Here is a 12,076-nt window from a genome sequence, read left to right on the forward strand (position 1 = left end):
CAGTGTTCAGCATGGAGAAAATGTTCCAGTGTCAATCCTAATGATGAAGAGGGTGGGGAGGAAGGACGGAGGGGTGGAAGGTTAGGCCACAGATACTCCCTTTTAGCAGGGGCTGCAAGTTTAAAAGTTGTTTTTAGGACAATAACTGCATCGCGTGCTGAACGGACTCCAGGACAGATCTTCGATTAAAAGCAGCTATCCGTAGGTACAAGTGGTTTGGGGGAGGGGGTCAGATTGTGGGTACAGGATTGCTTTGATACTTCTTTCTCTCTACCTCCACTCTCCTTCTAATTAAGAAGAGGATTAGGTAGAAATTTAGTTGGGAAAAACTCACAGGAACTAATAAAACCAAGAAGTCCTGGGTTTAGGCCTAACTATGCAGGACTTATCCCATGGAGTGGCTGCACTGTGCTTACCATATGAAGCGGGGACTACACTGAATTACTTTTCATCTCCCCCTCAGTAAATGAAGGTTGACTTAGAGCAAGCTCCTACCTAGGGGAAATGTGCACACTACAGAATCCCGGCGGATCACCTAGGGTGGATTCTGCAGCTTGCACCCACTCGCAGAGGACGCTGGCGGCCACGTGCATTTCTGCTGTCCTATAAGCTTCATTCTATGGTTTGCCAGATTCCGTCATCCACCCGAAAAATGAACCAACTCATTCGTCGAGCGGACGGCAGAGTCTTGCAAACCATAGAATGAAGCCTATGAGACCAGTGGAGATGCGCGCGGCCGCCAGCGTCAATGAGCGAGTGCGAGCTGCAGAATCCATGGTGGGTGATCCACCGGGATTCCCTCATGTGCACCTACCCTTATCTAGAAGGTTCCCTTACTAAGTGTATTGGAATGTGTACAGTGTATTGGTTACCCCTTTACTCACAGCTAGGAGTGGTACTTATGAACATAAAATGTGAAAATGAGATAGACTGCATACATGTGTAATTATATATCAAACAAACCAAAAATAAAGTGCCCTAAAGGTAGGTAATCTGGATGGTTCAAATACCAAAACAAATTTATAAGGGCGGTCTTAGATGATGTATGCGATCACGTGATCGGATTAGGTACTGGTGATGATGTAGGTATCACATGATCGGATGTGTGCGATCACATGACCGCATTATGGCTGACTGTGATGATGCTGTTGGTCAGGTGACCTAGTCATGTGATCCGAGTCTGGAGTGGACCCGGAAGTGATGTGGACTAGGTTAGGACGTCATGTGAGCGCCAGAGGGGCGTGACTACTTGTATAGGAAATGGACACACGGCGTCTGACATGGCATTAGTTGATAGGCTATTGATGACCACATGATCACAAAGGTCCTATAGCAGTGTTTGTATTGAATAGATACGTCGCTTCTTGATGATGTCAATGGGGAGTACTATAAATAAGGCCCTTTAGTGGGCGCCGCCCTCACATAAGCCCTCCTCCTGATGAAGCCCATGTGTGGGTGAAACTAGTTGAGGGGCTGTGCGGTTTATTTTAAATTCATTGCTTTCATAGCCCAGTTAGATAGTATTATACTACGAGGTAGTCAGTAGTCTGCAGCTACTATGACTATACAGATATAGGTTGATTCACTGTAGAAGGTTATGGAAGCTCTGTGATTTTAATGAGCACAACTTTATACTTATTATTTCTATTTGAACGTTATTAAAAGTTACGTTTTACTTAGTGGTAGGTTTACTGGATGTGATCTGGGCTTTTGGCCCTTATAAATTTGTTTTGGTGTTTTATTATATATCAAAGGCAGTAGAAATATGACACTAACGAACAGGCCCAGCATGGCTCCCAGTGAACTATTGCATATATGCTGCACATTTGATGTGGCTTTTACCCATTGACTTCAGTGGATATAGGGACCCTAAGGGTATGTGCACACTAAGGAAAACACACGGAGGACTTGCGGCGGATTCCACCGATCATCCCTGCACGCTCCTGCTTCACCTTCCACCTGTGCCATAGACTCCATTCTATGGTCAGGCAGATTCCACCCTCTGCCCAAAGAATGAACCAGTCGATTCTTTGGGCAGAGGGCGGAATCTGCCTGACCGTAGAATGGAGTCTATGGTGCAGGCGGAGAGTGAAGCGGGAGCGCGAGGCAGAATCCGCCATAAGTCCTCTTTGTGTTTTCCTCAGTGTGCAAATACCCTTACTCTACATCACCTGTAGTTTTTAGTTGTAAATTACTTTGTTCATGTAGAATGCTGGAGTTGGTTAAAGTGGTTATCCAGCGCTACAAAAACATGGCCACTTTTCCCCCTCTCTTGTCTCCAGTTCAGGTGTGGTTTGCAATTAAGCTCCATTTACTTCAATGGAACTGAGTTTGAAACCCCACTCAATCTGGAGACAATAAAGGGGGAAAAGTGGCCATGTTTTTGTAGCACTGGATAACCCTTTTAACTACAATTTCTGCCTGTGCGCCCACAAAAATTGTAATTAATCTTAAATGTAGGGAGGCCATGCCCCCTTCACACAATGCCATGCCCCCTTCCCACCCATTTGGCAAGCTGGGTGCAGACTTTGGAAAAAGTCACAAAACGTTTGTACAATCTGGAACTTTGCCAAAAAATGTCTAGCACAGACCGTGATAAATGTCCCCCACATGGTATATACAAGCCTCCTCTTGAAAAAATCATCTTCAGTCTCCTGCCTAACAAATGGGACCAAGTGGAATAACATTAAGTATGCCAGTATGCATTTCCTCATGCCAACCGCAATAACAGTAATGCAGACCGGAGGGACAGCTGCAGCTGTGATCAGAATAGCGGCTAGGCTTTTGAGCATGCTTATTGGGTCAACTGGCAAGCTAAACACTCTGGTTTATGTGTAATTTGCCCAAGCACCTGAACATCTGCCCAAGTTGTAGAGCATGATTTCTTATGAATATATTAATGAGACACAATTGCCGGGCCATATAAATACCCACTATTATATCTTAGTATTTTAGGATATTTAGATGTCCCAAAAACATTACGATTTTTTTTATCGATTTTTCGAGTTAAGATAGTTACACTGCGGGTACCATTTTTCATGCAGTTTTTGTTGACTTTGTGGGTGCATGCACCTGGGTAGTCTCCTTGTAGTTACCACTAATAGATATCACACTCGTTTCCTTCTGATGTCTCCAGCCAATTGCCTGCACAGGAAACAACTTCAGTAAACACCTTGGCTTGTCAGAAGTTATAAAAGGAAAGCTCAGTCAGCGAACAAAACATGCTCCTTGAGGGTTAACAGGAAAAAGAACCAACCCATCGCCCCATACAGAGATGCCGGAATCCACATGTGTCCTTGGTGTGACGCAAAGAGCAAGTGCTTAGCTCCAATCCGGCAGCCCTGAGGCGGATATAGTGTGAGTCAACGGGCCATCTTCCCAGGGGACTTGTTTGGTTTCAAGCTGTAGATTGCTAACCGTCTCCTTGCCAACGCCAGATAGAACAGCAGTGAATCGCATGTCATTTGGACAAATGCAAAGGAAATAATCACTTGGCAGGACCCTGAATAGATCTTGGCAAAGAACAAGTCCTTCACTGCTTATCCTTCAGATCCCAGAAAAGTCACACTCATTCACCATCCATGGAAACACTTATCCCATACAGTGATGCACGGCGCAGCATGGAAAACCTTGTGATCACACTATACTATAATAAGGGACGATCACAATAGGCAATAGGCCTCTTAATGCCTTGAAGCTAAATGAAAGTGAAAGATATATTCTCTACAACTTGGCATTACCAGTGATGACATATAGGGGCTCCACTGACTGGGTTGCAGACAAATCAGACCCATGGTGCCTCAGACTGTTAATGTATATCACATAAGTGTCCCATAGGATAGGGGATAAGTGTATGATTGCAGGGGGTCTGCTGCGTTGTCCCCCATTTGGAATAGAGTAGTCATTATGCATGCACACTACTGCTCCATTCATTGTCTATATTACTCCTAAAGACAAATTACTACAGCTGGAGGGGGAGCAGTGGTCAGACCCCCACAATCATACCCCTAACCCCTATCCTATGGAAAGTAACCATACACTTTTAACAACGATTGTTTGGCCATGAGTTATCTCTTTCGTCCTCCACACAGACTTTAAAGTGACTGTACCACCAGGCCTGGGCTGAAGCACTGGAGGTGGGCTGACCCACCCTTAGTGGGAGGAAACCCCAGCCCCTCTATGATAAGGTTCCATTGATTCTAATGGAGTCACGTCATGGAGGGGCTGGAGTTTCTTCCCACTAAGGTTGGGTCGGCCCGCCTCCAGTGCTTCAGCCCAGGCCTGGTGGTACAGTCACTTTAAAATTCAGTGCGGCTGATCATTGTTGTGTTCTCTATGTGGAGCGGAAGGTTAAGCTGAAGCCAGACCGCTTGAAGCACTTGTTCTTTTGGTGGCGTTTTTCAGTGCTATTTTATACCAGCTAACACTAAGCCCTGGTTTAGGTGTCCCACTAGGGGTGTTGCAGTTGTATTACACCCCTCGCAAAAGTCTGTACTTATTGTGTTATTATGGTGATGAAGGTAGTACTAAAGTTCGCCATTAGATGTCGCTATATTGTGTATATGTATTTGAAAACTGCACAGCTGAAGGATTGCAAAGGGTTTTTGTTTTACATGTGTCACCAGACTCTGTAGACAAGTAGGAGTTCTGTTTTCTTCTTTCCTTTCATCTCCCTCCTTTCTTCTTCTGTTGCACTCTTTCACCCACTCACAGTGCAGCTTACATGCTATTGAGGAAAAAAGTCACATGGGTGGAGGAGGAGCATAGGAGTCTTTCGTTCTGTATGCTGTGGAGAAAGGACACGAGCCAGAGAGCTCTCCACAGTGATCCTATTTGGGCCCTGGCCCTCTGCCAGGTCCCCGTACCCCAAGTCAGTCTTAGTACCCCGCATGGGAAGGACACAAGACAGCATGTCTCTCACAACTTCTTCACTAGTGATACTCCAAAGCACTATGCACTGTTAAACTCCTCTTAAGAGAGGACTAGCCAGAGACAACCTCAACCCACGCTGTGGACAAGGAGAAGTCACAGAGCAGGACAGTATCCACTACAGAGCCAAAGAGCCAGGAACTGATCTGGACAGAGCAAAGTTGCAGTAGCCTATGAACTCTGTTTCGCAGCACGGGTGTCAGTAGGGAACCCTCAGCATTCCGCTTCTCACATGTAACAAGGTCTGGGGCCTGTGTCACCCATTAGGAAGGTTCAGCCGAATCTAGTGGGCATAAGGTGTGAAGACTAAAGTAAAGGTCAATACATGGGAACAGGTGTTCCTTTTCTTCTAAAGATTCTACCTCATCCTCCATCCTCCCGGCAGAGCACAGTACTACATGGGTTGAGACTCTCACAGCATCCTCCTCTCTACTCTGTATCTTGTATTACTCTGCACAACACAACTATATCCTACACTGCACTTCTACTACGGATTTGGTCGTTCTCTTGTCAAGTGTTTATTGGGAACTTTGTCAAGTGTGTTTCAGAGACTTTGACTAAAGAAACCTTATATTGTGGAACCTGTATTACCTGCTGCACATTTACAAGTAGTAAACTGACTTGACTATATCTCCCAGACTCTGTGATTATTCGCCACCACCGACACAGCACACACTACAACCTTTCTGTGGGTGTCGGGTCATCCGGGAGGGTCACTATACCACTCTGTCCATCCGTGACATAACCCCATGGGACCCAGTAGCAACCCAACAGGACACTGACCACAGGGGAAAAGGGTACAACTGGCCTTACAAAATAAAAGCAGGCGTGCCGTCACAGCTGTGTGCCCACCAGGCACTGGCCTCACATGGCAACACCTTAAGGTCTGGCTGTATCTCGATCATCCACCATCGGAGTGGTGTCACACTACAACACCTAGCAAGTGACCGGACGCTCCTCCGATTAACGCCACTGGGGGTACACCACAAAGACACCATTTGAAAAATATTTTTTATTAAAAAATAACACCCCTTGTTGACCATTTTGTTAAGAAAAAAAAACACTGGCCATTGATGTATTTCAACAAATCCTCTGGATAATATCTGAAAAACAAAAGGGGAGACAAAAAAAACAGGAGCAGAACACCCACCATTTTCACAGGCGTTCTGCTCCTTACAGTATGCCGCATCTTTCTAGATGCTGCTTACAGTCTGGCACACAAAAGTTTAAGTGAGGATGTACTGCATCCACACTTAACCCTGTGAGAGCCATACATAACTATCTGGCCCCCAGGGGGTTAAGTAAGGATGCTCTGCTAAGTTAGTATGCTCCGCTCAGTCAATCAGCCTGGTGCAGTGGCCTGACAAAGCACAGTCTGGCCCACAGGGGGTTAAGTTAACCCCCTGGGGACCAGACGGTGGCTTTTTGTGCCCAAAAAAGCACAACACAAAAATGCCATGTACATGCCATGTTTTTAGTAGAGCAGAAGATTTCCATTGAACTCTATGGGAGAAAAACACCACAGTTTGCCTAAAAATCGCATGCTGTGTTTTAGAGTCAGCCTTACTGCAGCCTATCTTTCAGAGAAAAACAGGGGCCGGACTGTGATTTTCCATTATGTCCGACTCCTATCTCCACCGATATCATTTGCAGGTGGGCTGTCAAGAAAGCCCCACACACCTTATACCGATGGTCGAACCTGCCACGAGCAGTGGGTACGCATAAGGTATATGGGGACCTCAACAATTTGGCCATTTTCACAATACACTTAAAAATCAGTTCTATTCGGCAAGCAAATTGATTTCTGTAAGCTTCGTTCAGATGACTGGGGCAGTCGCAAACATTCCTGCCCCAACTGAATGTGAATAGGAAGTGTGAATATAGCCTAATGACAATTATAAGTTAACAAAGTTACAGTAGCTCGTATTGAGGCAAGTAATTTTTTAGTCCTTGGCATTGAAGAGCAATCTAAGGTGCACGGTCCGTTCATGACAAGGAAATTCAGGTTGGATGAAATTTGTCAAGCATGCTCGGTACAGGTGAGTCATTCATACTTTGTCATTTAGGATTAATATGTTAGTCTTGTGCGGCACATATTTCTTGTCCTCCATGTGACCTCAATATGTTCCAGAGATGGCTACGTTTTTCTTCTATCTCCATCCTTATGATTCCAGGCTTGCTGAGACAGGGCTGAAGATGATTAAACTATGCAGTTGGGAGATTTTGATGTGATTTTAAAGAGTCTTACATACCCCCCCCCCCCCCTCCACCTCCACCTCCAGGCTCCTATCGTAGCTACTTGTGAAAGCTAAAAACACATCAACCTGGTGGGCGGTAGACGGACCACCCAAAGTCCGTTCACTGTATATGCTTATGCCAGGGTTAATTTGGCATGGGTGAGACGTTCAAGGTCGACATCTAGTTTTTGTTTCTGCTTACGACAAGGTTATATTCATGTATAAGAAACAGAAAGTGAAGGAATATTCTAATATACTGATTACAAAATATATCATATTTGTCAAGAATCATTATGTCTATGACTGCTATGTGCGCAGAGGGGGAGGAACAGGGGGACAGCCTTGGCGCCCGCTGAATGTAACGTTTTTTGAGCAGAAAAATGTTAAAGAAACCTATGCCAGATCTTAGCTGGCGTAGGTTTCAGTACGTGCGCATAGGATTTAGGTAGAGGCGTTGCGCCTCTACAGAAATCTGGGGAACACCGTGGCTACTGGGACATTCTAAGGCCAAGCGCAAAAAATGCCGGAACTTAATAAATGTCCCCCTATGTGTTTATATGCTTTGGGGCTGAAGGATGTAGTTTGCGCTCCCACCACCAGATGTCACTAAGTATTTTTCACTGTCTAGCATGGCTGAAGGAAAAACTACTGTAGGGTTAACTGTGAAACTGTACTGCCTTATGTATTCTCTCATGTCAATGCCACTGTATGATGTGTTGTTGTGCACCAATCCTTGAGCTGGGTATTTTATGGTGTCTCATAGCCTATCACAACCCATAGTCTTAGTCTTCATGCCAAATTTGATACCCCCAGGAGGCCAGGACCCATTTGTGGGACTCTACTCTGAGTCAGAGTGCGCATAAAGATCCTTATTCCTTTTAACACGCTCTATCCCTAGCCATGTCTGGCTAGTGCACCTCCCGTTGAGGCTGCAGTAAAGAAACAGGGACAACCCTATTCACGCTCGGCTAGGATCAAAATCGGTTGCAATCAGTGGTAAGCTCAGATAGCCAAAAACTCTACTGAAAGTGCTAGTTTTCCTAATGGGTCTCCCTGGCCACTAGCTGGACCCACTAGGTGAGGCCTATGTTCCTGTTCTAGTGTCGCTCTGTGCCCACAATACAGCAATAGGCGGATGCCTGTAGGGCACATACTCTATTCTAAAGCCCCCACAGCTGAGTACCCAGCTAAGGATCTGGATATGGCCCCAACTACCCCTTCAAGTCAAATAACCAGAAACTGTGCAAAGTATTACCATATTTCCAACCAGCGAGAGGCTGTGATTGTCTGAAGTACTTCCTCTATCTACCAGCAAAGAAAAGCGTATGTGTGTGGAAACATACCACTCCTGGCCACCGTGACAATTGCCTCAGCGGTACACAAAATCTTGCCCAGCTAAACACCACCTGGCTCCCCTGGGTTACCGCACTTGTAGAGAAAAATGAATATTATAAATTACCATTTACTCTATGGCTAATGCATAAAAATTGGTCAGAACATCCAAACTAAGTGAATAAATGTGAAGGTGTATGCCTATGTGGCTACAATGCAAAACCAAAGATATGCATACAACATTAATATGTGGATTTGCATTAGTACAATATTTACAGTACATATATATACACGTAAAGTTCTTAATGCACATATTATCAAATTGTGTGAGCTGAACAGCCCCAGTAAGACAACCTTGTACTGAGACTCCAAGATCTCCTGGGCTGAACACCCCCAGTTAGACAACCTTGTACTTAGACCCCAAGATCTCCTGGGCTTAGGGCTCCAAAATAAACTCAAAAAGTGTTATCCAGGATTAGAAAAAGCACAGCTACTTTGAGCAAAAACAGCAGAGGCCTAAACCCTGTTTAGTATCGGGTCACATCTGAATTGCCCTGGATTTGTCCTGCAGATTCTGCACTGCACATATGCAGCAGTTTACTATATAATACATATGGATGAAGTTTCCAAAAACCCATCAAAATGTCTCCTAAGTATGAACATGCTGTGCACATTGGTATAATTACCTTTGTAGCTGCAATGGCAGCTGCTAAGGATCCAGAGATAGAACCATTGACGCTGACAGTATTGTAAGCAACCCAAGCTGTACTTCAACATACAGGCGAGAAATTGACTGGCCACAAAGGTGAACCTACTCATATACGGGTCAAGTCACTGTTGCCCTCATCATATGAAGTCCCACCAACAGAAAGCAGCATGTAATGAAAGCAACATCCACTCATCCGCAAATGTCACGGACTGGAATATCGTCAGGGTCTTTCTTGGTTTGTGCCTGTACAGCAGTGGCAGCAGTAGATGAAGGAAAGTCATATAACAGCACTCTCCACCATTCTTCCTTATCAAGAAATTCCAAACGAACACAAAACAGCTTACACGTCTCTACTAAAAGGAACATAATTGCAGCAATAGGGTAAGCACAGTACTGTGTAAGCCACAGTATGTACCTGGCTCTCTGTGGAACTGTTTGTGCACTGTACGGCAATATCTAAGTACTGTATGGTACTATTTATCTGCAAACTGTATAATATCTTTTGGCTACTGTACTGTGCGTTTCAATTTTGTGGAGGGTTACCTTGCACACTCTCTTTTTTTCTGCTATGTTGTCATAACTCAAGGATCCTCATTTCAACATTCAACATGACCAATTTTCAAAGGGGAGAGGAGAGTTGTGTTGTCTCTGGAAGAAAGTGTCCATGTTTTTCTAATGCTGTATAATCCCTTTAAGGCGGTGGAACAAGTGAACGTGTAAGGGAATAGATATTATACTCACCCTATGTTTGCTGCTGGGGTCCGTGCACTGTATGGCAGATATACACTAGTAAGTTCCTCAGTCCCGGTTTTGCATACTCGTATATTCCTGAAGTACTGAAAGTAAATAAAAGTAATTTAAAGGAGAAGTCCATCATTTTCTCAAATTTGTCAGCCAGCAGGTGCATAGAAGGGAAGGGTGGGGGGGGCGGAACATAACAAACAATCACTACTACTTCTGTCATTGCCCCCGAAGCAGAATGTCACAGGCTCTGGGACCCTCGCTGAAGGGAATTTCCACACGGGTTCAATTGTTGTCATGACTTGGGGAACAATACCCGACCCAGCTAATGGATTGCCCGCTCAGCCAATCAGTGACTGCAGCACTGTGAAGGCCACTGAGTGGGCAGCCTATGAACTGGGTTGTGATGTTTCAGCAGAAGGTGATCCCAGAGCCCATCGAGGGTCCCAGAGTGGCAAGCCAGTGCTACAGAGGCACAGGGAGAGGTAAGTAGTGATTGTAGTAAAAGCGGATCCGTTTTTTTTGACAGACACAAAAACGTAGCTGACACTACTTTTGTGTCCGTTAAAAAAAACGGATCCGTTTCGATCCGTTTTTTTTACAATGAAAGTCAATGGAAAAACGGATCAAAACGGATGCACACTAATGCATCCATTTTTCCATCCGTTTTTTTTGCAAAAAATGGATGAAAAAAACAGATTGCAAAAACGCAGTGTGAACCCAGCCTTAGGGGTATATTTATGCATGCGGGGGTATATTTATTTATTATATTTGTGCAATAATATTTGCGCTTGTGCTCTTTTTCCATTCTGCGCAAAAAATCTCTGTTCCATGAGCAAAATTTATCATTAGGTGCACAGGCCTTGATAAATCCTGCACAAATTTTGCGCTCTTTTTTTGGCTAAAAGCTTGCCAGGGTCTGACTGGAGCACAGATGCACAGATGGATAAACTCAAAAATTGCACAAGATAAACCATGCCCCCTACCAGCAAAAAATTAAACAATATGGTGCAGCCGGTGTACACTGCTCAAAAACAGCGCAAACGCCTTAATAAATGTTGCTTAAAAATTTATGCTGTGCGCAAAAAACACCATATATGCCAAAATAATGGCACAATGATAAATATGCTCCTAAGGGCCAGTTCACACAGAGTAAAACTAGTGGAATTCTGCCAGCCTTCGTGTCACACAGGCAATCTATGGGAGACTCGCGCCTCCTCTCTTTGTGCAGAAGAATTGACATGTCAATTCTTCCGAGCGGAGAGAGGAGGCCGACGAGCCCTCCCATAGACTGCCTGTATGACACGGCGGCTGGCGGGATTGCATGGCGGATAGTTCCCCTGCAGAATTCTGCCAGTTTTACTCCATGTGAACTGGCCCTAAGTGTTGTGGTGCTGAAGTGCAGTATTACAACTATGGGTGAATTGCCTTGGAAAAGGACAGACATGCCGATAGTAAAGTATAGTGTCTGTATGTAACACAGTAGGGTTATAGGTCGAAAGACTTGTCTTTTTTTTCACCTTACAACTATATAACTATGTGATGTAGTTATACTTATTGATGATTACATGTTGATAAGGTAACATGTCGAATTTGATGCGTTACTGGAAGGAAAGGGCCTAAAGGTCATGTCATATTGTGCCCGCAGGATGAAGCAATAAAACTAAAATAGTAAACCAAAAAATAGGACAAACACAAATGCTTATACTTCTTAAAATTGTATCTCTCTTATAGAAAGGAAATGTGAAAATTCCCAGTATGTCTGAATTCAACAATCACGGGGTTAGTATGAGCCGGGTTATGAAGGACAGGCCATTCATTGTGAGTGCGTCAATCTGTACAAGCTGCTCTTTCCCCTGGGGTGGAATCCTGGGTAGAACGGCTGCTAATTGAAATGTGTTGGTGGCTGTTTCACGTCTCAGCTCCTGTTTCAGGGCAATTTCAAACCGCAGAGCTGATTGCTGGTTTCACATGGCAAAAAGAAAAAAAATCAATTGCAAATGCAGAGAGCATTAACCCATCCCTGCCAAGGATCATTAACCTCTGGACCAACCTGAGCATATCACTTCCAAACACATATTTATCTCTTTATCCAAATTATTGAACCCAGCCAGACGGGCAGTATTAC

Source organism: Dendropsophus ebraccatus, chromosome 12 (assembly GCF_027789765.1).
Source record: "Dendropsophus ebraccatus isolate aDenEbr1 chromosome 12, aDenEbr1.pat, whole genome shotgun sequence".
Classification (NCBI taxonomy): domain Eukaryota; kingdom Metazoa; phylum Chordata; class Amphibia; order Anura; family Hylidae; genus Dendropsophus; species Dendropsophus ebraccatus.